The sequence below is a fragment of the Emys orbicularis genome, chromosome 1, assembly GCF_028017835.1.
Source record: "Emys orbicularis isolate rEmyOrb1 chromosome 1, rEmyOrb1.hap1, whole genome shotgun sequence".
NCBI classification, from domain to species: Eukaryota; Metazoa; Chordata; order Testudines; family Emydidae; genus Emys; species Emys orbicularis.
The window spans coordinates 367978802-367984873 of NC_088683.1; positions in this window are offsets into that span (position 1 = coordinate 367978802).

A 6072-nucleotide genomic window follows, 5' to 3' on the forward strand; every position below is an offset into this window, starting at 1 on the left:
GAGCATTCCTGAGAATGCTCCAGACAGCCTATGGATAATGGCTGCTATGACTCAGCAGGGCATGCAAGGGCATGTGACCAGATCACATGACACTGAACTCCATTTTGGGTACCTGTATATTTCCACAAACTGGATTGGGAACTGTTTTTGGAACAAAGGATTCCCACCATATGTTCATGTTATATAAGTTTGGGTGGGACATCATCTATTTGTCTCACTCACACCCCACATAAGATTGCTCCTGGAAACGCCTGAGTAACAAAGACTGAACTGGCGGAAGAGTTGGTCCCAGGTAAAATGATTTCTAGGCTGTGTAAAGAAACATGGCGGCCAACTTGTATCATAAGTTAGGGTGAGAAATTGTTCATTCTTATCCAGTCTATCTAGGATCTTATGCTTAGTTTATTTGCTAGGTACTCTGCTTTGATCTGTTTGCTAACACTTATAACCACTTAAAATATATCTTTTTGTAGTTAAATAGTTTTGGTGTGGTTTTTTTGGCTTTACCTAAACCAGTGTGTCTTTGAGTGAAGTGTGCCTTTGAGCTAGAGAAAATCTCAGCTTGGTTAGCACTGGTTTGTTGCATATCCTACCCAAATTGAGGGAAGGGCAAACTCTACTAATGAGCTTACATTGGACAGATCCCTGTCCAGTGCAAGACAGTATAATTTGGGGATTACATTCCTGTGTGAGAGAGAAAACCTGGGGAGCTGGGAAATTGGCTGGTGAATGCAGTTTGTTTTTGGGTGTCTTGGGTAGGCCCTCAAGTAGCTCCATTTGGGTTTGTAGCACCATGTGCTGTCATGTTGGGTGATAACAGGGCCTGGTAAGGCTGTCTGTTTCTCCAGAAAAGCAGCATGAGCAGGGCCAGTCCAGTTGGGTAGTTAGAGGGATGCAGCAGTTCCCACGGCTCCCAGACAGTACCCCAGGGGTGACAACCCATCACACTCATACCCTCCAGAGCCCAAATTAGGTCCCCGAGCACCTGTGCTGCAAGAATGGTGGAGGGAATGTAGTCCAAACAAAAGATCCAGATGTAGCTGTTGTGTTCTCTCTTTACCACTGTGTTCTCAGGGCACACCTACCTAAAATACCACCATACTCAAATAACCCCCAGGCAACAAATCTGGGAAACTCCATGGCTGTTTCCTCATAAAATGTGGGATGACATGTGAGATGACTTCCACATCATTTGGTCCTGGGAGTAGTGAAAGAATCGCACACTGAGTGGAGAAGTCCCATGGTACTAGTGCTGACGCAGGATAATAGAACCTGTTTCTGCATCAATTTCAGAAAGATCAACTCCTGATGCAGAGAGCAGATGAATTATTAGAACAGTTGGGAGCTGAGAGATATACATTCAACTTTAGATCTCACAAAAGGATAATGGCAAATACTTTTGATGCCAGAATGCTGGGAGAAGAAAGCCTTTCCCACATGCTTTGGCTTGCATCAATTCAGTATCACATCAGTGGCAGCGTGGCAGTGACTTTTCAGAGGTACCATATCTTGTGGAAACATTCCCACACATAGTGCAGATGGCAGTACATTACACACAGAAAAAATAGCCATGGCCAATTGCTATACTGAAGTGTCTGCATCACTCAGTTTGCCCTAAAAATATGAGCCCCTGTTATAGGTGAATCATTTCTTCACTCCTGGGAAAGGCTCTCAGGCTGAAGTTCTCCAGGGTCTATTTTCTTCTCTTCTCACTACTCACAGAGCACAGGAAATTATCCAGGAGCCCTGGCCAACCTGAGAGTCCGCAGGGAATATACAGGAGAATGATATAGGTTGCTGCCCAGCACGGCGACTATCAGACAAGTGAGATTCATACACTCATTCTCAGGGCTCTGTCTTCCTGTCACCGTAAGGAGATTTCTTCTCTATGCTGAGTGGATTTCGGTGAGTTGCCCATTTCTTAATGAAAGTTATTGCTGACTGATAAGAAAGGGTTCCAGGGCCCAAACCAAGAACTATCTTGGCAGGAATTCACCAGCACAGTGACTTGAACTGTTTATAGAATCATAGAATCATAGAATATCAGGGTTGGAAGGGACCTCAGGAGGTCATCTAGTCCAACCTCCTGCTCAAAGCAGGACCAATTCCCAACTAAATCATCCCAGCCAGGGCTTTGTCAAGCCTGACCTTAAAAACCTCTAAGGAAGGAGATTCCACCACCTCCCTAGGTAACCCATTCCAGTGCTTCACCGCCCTCCTAGTGAAAAAGTTTTTCCTAATATCCAACCTAAACCTCCCCCACTGCAACTTGAGACCATTGCTCCTTGTTCTGTCATCAGGTACCACTGAGAACAGTCTAGACCCATCTTCTTTGGAACCCCCTTTCAGGTAGTCGAAAGCAGCTATCAAATTCCCCCTCATTCTTCTCTTCTGCAGACTAAACAATCCCAGTTCCCTCAGCCTCTCCTCATAAGTCATGTGCTCCAGACCCCTAATCATTTTTGTTGCCCTCCGCTGGACTCTTTCCAATTTTTCCACATCCTTCTTGTAGTGTGGGGCCCAAAACTGGACACAGTACTCCAGATGAGGCCTCACCAATGTCGAATAGAGGGGAACGATCACGTCCCTCGATCTGCTGGCAATGCCCCTACTTATACAGACCAGAATGCCGTTAGCCTTCTTGGCAAAAAGGGCACACTATTGACTCATATCCAGCTTCTCGTCCACTGTAACCCATAGGTCCTTTTCTGCAGAACTGCTTCCTAGCCATTCGGTCCCTAGTCTGTAACAGTACATGGGATTCTTCCGTACTAAGTGCAGGACTCTGCACTTGTCTTTATTGAACCTCATCAGGTTTCTTTTGGCCCAATCCTGTAATTTGTCTAGGTCCCTCTGTATCCTGTCCCTACCCTCCAGCGTATCTACCACTCCTCCCAATTTAGTGTCATCTGCAAACTTGGTGAGAGTGCAGTCCCACGCCATCCTCCAGATCATTAATGAAGATATTAAACAAAACCGGCCCTAGGACCGACCCCTGGGGCACTCCACTTGAAACCGGCTGCCAACTAGACATGGAGCCATTGATCACTACCCGTTGAGCCCGACGATCTAGCCAGCTTTCTATTCACCTTATACTCCATTCATCCAGCCCATACTTCTTTAACTTGCTGGCAAGAATACTGTGGGAGACTGTACCAAAAGCTTTGCTAAAGTCAAGGAATAACACATCCACTGCTTTCCCCTCATCCACAGACCCAGTTATCTCCTCATAGAAGGCAATTAGGTTAGTCAGGAATGACTTGCCCTTGGTGAATCCATGCTGACTGTTCCTGATCACTTTCCTCTCCTCTAAGTGCTTCAGAATTGATTCCTTGAGGACCTGCTCTATGATTTTTCCAGGGACTGAGGTGAGGCTGACTAGCCTGTAGTTCCCCGGATCCTCCTTCTTCCCTTTTTTAAAGATGGGCACTACATTAGCCTTTTTCCAGTCATCCGGGACCTCCCCTGATCGCCATGAGTTTTCAAAGATAATGGCCAATGGCTCTGCAATCACATCCGCCAACTCCTTTAGCACCCTCGGATGCAGCGCATCCGGCCCCATCGACTTGTGCTCATCCAGTTTTTCTAAATAGTCCTGAACCACTTCTTTCTCCACAGAGGGCTGGTCACCTTCTCCCCATACTGTGCTGCCCAGTGCAGCAGTCTGGGAGCTGACCTTGTTCGTGAAGACAGAGGCAAAAAAATCATTGAGTACATTAGCTTTTTCCACATCCTCGGTCACTAGGTTGCCTCCCTCATTCAGTAAGGGGCCCACACTTTCCTTGACTTTCTTCCTGTTGCTAACATCCCTGAAGAAACCCTTCTTGTTACTCTTAACATGTCTTGCTAGCTGCAACTCCAAGTGTGATTTGGCCTTCCTGATTTCACTCCTGCATGCCTGAGCAATATTTTTATACTCCTCCCTGGTCATTTGTCCAATCTTCCACTTCTTGTAAGCTTCTTTTTTGCGTTTAAGGTCAGCAAGGATTTCACTGTTAAGCCAAGCTGGTCGCCTGCCATATTTACTGTTCTTTCTACACATTGGGATGGTTTTTTCCTGCAACCTCAATAAGGATTCTTTAAAATACAGCCAGCTCTCCTCGACTCCTTTCCCCCTCATGTTATTCTCCCAGGGGATCCTGCCCATCTGTTCCCTGAGGGAGTCAAAGTCTGCTTTTCTGAAGTCCAGGGTCTGTATTCTGCTGCTCTCCTTTCTTCCTTTAATATTATCAGAAACACCAAGGAATTTACGTGATAACATTGGAACTACTAATGTATTGGAAATAGCTAGACAAATATTTGTTTTTAAGATCAGTTCCTTGTCTCTTACTGTGTCTTTCTATCTATCTCAGTAGCTTCCTTATTTTTGGCCTGTCTGGTTTTCTGGTTATCTCCAGTTTTCCAGTTCATCAACTTCACTGCCCTGTTAGGTAGTGCAGCCAAAGCCCCTGCAGCAGCTATCTGTTACCAGAGGGTTCATAACAAGAATGGGTCACACACTGTCCAGATTCTGCTCTCAGATTCTGCCTTTATTTGGTCATTGCAGATTGACACTGGCCCTACTGAGAGCAAAATCGGGGCCAACATGTTTTGAAATCCTCATCTTCCATGCCCAGTCTCAGTCTGAAGGAAACCCCCAGTTTATGTGGTGTTCTTTTTCAGCACCCTAATAGAATAGCACTCTCTGAAGCAGGACCTTAATTTTTGCATTTTGGAGCCAAAAGTTAAACTCTAAGGGTGAATCTGGTCCCATTGAGTTCAATGACAAAACTCCCAACACGTCCAGGGGGGGAGTTAAATAAATGGCCCGATTTACACGAACCATGAGCCTCCAGTGACTTAAACTAGAGTCATCCCACGGCCTCTAATTATGGGTAAGCTCGTAATTTTGCTGGTGGGAGAGGGTTCTATTCCCTCTGTCCCCTGGTAGCTCTGGTTCTATAGTGGATGAGAAGCACTAGAATGCAGTGAAAATAAAAGCATGTTTATGGTTTACAGGATACCAGGTTGGTTGGAAATTTCACTGGTGGAGGTCCAGGAATGCAGTGTTCAGGGGAGATGGGGAACATGCAGTATCCAGATCACAGTGGTGCGGAGTCCTGAAACCGAGTGAAATAGGGAATGGACATCCAGCCTAATGCACAGACCATTATGCACAGGCGTAAGGAGGCCTCCTGGGGTGGGGGGTGTCATAGACTGTAACGTAAGGTGAGCCACACGGTAGCCGACTGTTCTTGACACAGTCCCCCATCTGGACCATTCCTCCTCACGTGGCAACATCAGCCACTGCCAACAAGGAAAAGCAGCCTCAGGAAGGGGTGTCTGGGTTTCTAACAGGCTGTAATACATTCAAGCTTTATGTCAATTTGAGGAACATTTACTCACGCTGGCTCCTTTTAGTCTCCACACCCTCTCTCCCTCCTGCTGGGTCTGTCCCTCTCCTTTCCTGCACAGGCTGAGGTACTGCTGGAGTTCTTTGCCCCCAGAAAGGCAATTCAGGCTGATCTCCTTTTCCCCAGTGCAGGCAAACACGGAGTTTCACCTAGTCTGAGGAGATATTGCTGTGAGTTGTCTCTGTGGGGTCTGGCACCTGGTTTTAGTCCTGGGTGACGGGTATCACTGTGTGGCAGGGCTGGAAGTAGTGAGGGTGGGTGACATACTGGACAGGCAGGCAGCACGTTAGGTTGTGGAGGCAGGCAGGGGGTGTACACAGAGAAGTGGACAGCACTGGCGGTTGTGGAGGCAGAAAGCAGGGAGTTCACGGACAGGTGAGTAAAGCTGCTGAAATTCAATTTTTCTTCGTGATGGCTGGCATGTCACCAGTGAAAAGAACCATTGATCTTTGCTCCTCAGTTGTTTCAAACTCCCATCATATTTTGACCCTGTGTCCTTACTCTCCTTCCCCATTCCAGGCTGCTCTGATTCCAACAGCATGCTGGTCGCCAGTGTCTCCTCCATGCTCCCTAGTCATCCCTGGCTCCTACACTTTCCACGTTGCCCCACATTCCACACAGCTATTCCTCTGCAGTGGGTGAGGTGCCTCCCGTTACACCTTCTCCATTGGCTGGAGGG